Source organism: Apium graveolens, chromosome 7, assembly GCF_009905375.1.
Source record: "Apium graveolens cultivar Ventura chromosome 7, ASM990537v1, whole genome shotgun sequence".
Taxonomy (NCBI): Eukaryota; Viridiplantae; Streptophyta; class Magnoliopsida; order Apiales; family Apiaceae; genus Apium; species Apium graveolens.
In genome coordinates this window covers 225968508-225972513 of record NC_133653.1, presented here as the reverse complement: position 1 = coordinate 225972513, position 4006 = coordinate 225968508, and positions in this window count along the sequence as shown.

The window sequence follows — 4006 nt, the reverse complement described above, 5'->3', positions numbered from 1 at the left end:
AGGACAATTTAATGTATCCTTGGTCAAACAAATCATGTCTATCCAACAGGCCATTCAGAAGTGCTCAAATGCTGGTACCAAGGCTATTCTTCAAGCTCATCTAGATTCTCTACATCTAATGAAGCTACAACAATTAAGACAGAATCTAAGTGTAGATGAACTCGAAAAGGATATAGCTGACTTGAAGACCTACAATTCTGAGAAGTTGGATTCAGTCATGCCATATGGTACCATGCAGGATCTATTACTGAGACTAAGAAGAGAATCAGATTCTGAAAAGAAGCTGGCCAAGTTGGAAGATAGAGTTCAAGTTATTGAAAATTTTGTGGCCATCATTCTTCAAAATCAACAGTCTCAGACAAATCTTCTAATGCAACTGGCTAAAGCACAAGGCCTGACTCCTCAACTTGATGATAACAAAAAGGGGGAGAAAGAACCAAGTAAGGGGGAGAAAGGACCAAGTGCGGGGGAGAAACTTCAAATACAAATCAGCAAAGTAATTGTACCTTCAATTACTGTCTCAAAGCCACCAGTTGCAGATGGTATAGATCTGATTCAAGCAGCAGTAGCAAACTTGAAAGTTGCTGAGAAAGGAAAGTTGAGTTTGATCAACTGGGAGAAGATTGATGAGGAGATACAGAAGAAGTTTCAACTTATCAAGGAGCCAGTTAAGTCAGCCATCCATCACTCTCAAGTCAAGCAAATCAGTGTGAATGAGATGAGCATGAATTATCTGGAAAGAGGACAATCTTCCTGCATCAAGTCTCCAAAGGCTGAAATGATCCTTAAACCAAGGGTAAACTATTCAAAATCATCCTTGAAGAACCCCTTGGATACTGTGTATGAGACACCCAAGCCTGATGAAAGAAGCTTCTATCAAGATCAATTGTTTTCTACAAAGATCCAACTAATTCAGCTTCTAAAAAGAGGATTGCTAAGATATTCAGAAATGGGAAGGAAATTTGTGTGATAGCTGGACATCCTCAATTTGCTCAAGCAAAGAGAGAAGAAAAAGCCAGATTAAAGCAGGAAAAGAAGCAAGTTGCTCTAGATGCAAAGAAGGCTAAACAAAAGAAAGAGCAGATTGCTATCTTAGCCAAGCTACAGGCTGTGAGTTCATCTCAACAAATTCCCTCTCAACCTTCTGAAGCCACTGAATCAAGGGAGCAAGTTGAAGAACAGAAGAAATCTCCAAGGAAGAAAGAATTGGCTAAAAGAACAAAAAGGAAACTGGATATTGTTGACAAGAAATTGGGAGATCAATTTCCTAAGGAACCCACATCAGCTACAACTCAAGCATCAAAGCCCTCTATGGTATTTGAAGATATAAGGGTGGTAGATCCCTACAGGAATATTCATGGTGAACCTATTGTGCCCAAGGATGAGCCAATAGAATGGGATAACATACCAATTCCTGACTTCAGTTTACCAATCCTTAGCAAGCCAAAAAGGACAAAGTCAAGGGCAGTCAAGAAAGTGAAGTTGTCACCCCTCAAATCCAAATCAGTAGTCAAAGCTCAGCCCAAAGTCAATAAGGGAGACTACCTGTACTTGTGTGACATCAAAGAATTTTCTGATCTAAACCTCTATCTGGATGAACTAGATGAAGTAAGGGGAATTGATGCATACAGAAACCTACCTGAAAGGTTAGTGTTCAAGTACAAAGGAGGAAGGGAGATACAGTGGCCACTTCACAGGATTCTTCAAGAGAGCCAAGCTGTACTGATTAAAGTTTATTCATCCTTCAAGAAGAACTTTGGGTTCAATGTCACTGCAAGAAGACTAGTATTAAAGAAGATTGAAGAACTAAGGAGTGTTAGAGCTAAAGATGCACTCCCAAAGACTCTTATCATCCCATACACAGGGAGAAGAGTGCATCTAAGGCCCTACTGGCTGATGGAGTTCATGGATGACAAAGGTGTGAGAAGATTCTTCATATTAGAAGACCAACTGAGCATCTCCAGCAATGAGACTCTCTTGGAACTACAAGAAAAGCTAAATCTCTCAGAATCTGATGAAATGGAATTCCACAGGCAGCTCCAAAATCAGATTGATGAAAACAACATAAAGCTTGGAAGAAGATCCAGACCCTCAAGAAACTAGAAAAATCTGCTCAGGCTAGAGTAGCATCTTGAAATGACTATGAGCCAAACTTTGTACATTTTGATTATTTGAAGCACTTTCAGTATTATCTACTTTTCTTTAAAGCTGTATATTTAGGATGTTTTGTTATCATCAAGTATCTCTTAATTTATGGCTACAATTTCAGTAGACATAAATTGGTGGAGATTGTTGTGCATATGTTGTGTACTTGATGATTTCATAAACAAAACACCTAAGTAGATTTTACTTAGTGAAATAATGTAGCACTCAATGGATAAGAATCATAGTCCCAACGGATAACTCATTATAGTCCCGACGGATAATGATTTATTATCCATCGAGTGAGTAGCTTATGTAATAATGAGTCTGTAGCACATTTCTGCATACACCTTTGTATAGATTCTGTAGTAGCATATAAGTCATGTTGACTTTAACTAGATATGCAGAATAGGTTGATTAATTGTACATAAATGATGTCTTGTAATTCTGCATAAGTGAAATGAAGTCAAGTGCCAAAATAGCTACCGACGGATGATTAACAAAGCCATCGACGGATGATCAAATGGCTATCAACGGATGTTTAATATAGCAGTCGACAGATGATCAATAAAGCCATCAACGGATGATCATAAAGTCGACGGATGATCATGTACCCAACGGATAAAGAATTCAAACATCAGTTGACAGTGACAACTGGTCACATGTGTCGGGATGTATGCAAATGGAATGAGGAAGCCTATTAACTGTGTAATAGAGAACAAAGTAACAAAGCATTAGAACTGATAGTTTTTATAATGATTCTATCTTTTGACTTTGTAATCTTGGTAATATATAAACCAAGAAGTAGCAAATAGAAACCAAGATCTGAGAAACAAAAAGAGAGAAACATTTGTAAGCAGAATTATTAGCATTTCTCTGTATTCTCAGTAGTTCAAATTTGTAAGCAGCTGTGAGCATTCTTGCACACAGAGTTCTCTCGTTATAATATATATCTCTGGTGAAATTGTTTAAATCCAGCAGAAAGTTTTTAAAGACTATTGTTTTTAATTACTTATGTTTTGATTCACTTAAATTTTTATTCCGTATTGTGCTAATCAAAACACTTATATTTATATTCGAGTTTGAACATTTTTATTTTAAGAAAAAGGTTCAAGAATTCCAATCAACCCCCCTTCTGTAATTCTTGCTATATTGTCAAGGGACTAACACCTTTCTTTTATCACAATGCCTTTAGCCATAGGAAGTTTCTTTTCAACAACAGAAGCTTTAGATTTGAAGTTGGCATTTTTCTAACTTAAGTCTAGCTTCTTCTTCCTTTAGACTCTCAAAGTCCATTCCTGAATTTTTTTTCAGAAATAATTGTCTTGAAATTTCCTCATCAAGTTCCAGATGTTCATCAGAACTTATCCTTTTACCAGTATCAGAACTTATTCTTCTCCCAGTATCAGAACTTGTTCTTTGACTTGTAGTTCCAGCTTTACTTGATGAAAATCCTTTGCCTTGACCTTGACCTCTACCCTTGTTAGAGTTTCCCTGGTCATCATTTTCATCATCCTTTCCTTTCAGTGTCTAAATAGATTTGCATTTGGACTTAATCACTTTCTCCCCCTTTTTGGCATCAGCAGGTAGTAGAAGAGAGAAAAGCAATTCCACTGAGGACTGGATCTCATTGAGTTGATTTTGGTGAGAAGCTTGATTCTTCAGAATTTTTTCAATGTGAGCTTGTTGCTTCTCCTGAGTTTCCTCAATGTAGGAAATTATGTCAAAGGCTGGCTTGAAAAATCTGTTCTTTTCAAGTTTCAGATTTATATCTTGCTGGATTAAGTTTTCTTGAATTTTATTCACCTTGTCATAAGTTATTGAGTGTTGACCTTGAAGGTGCCTTGTACTCAATGCAGTAACT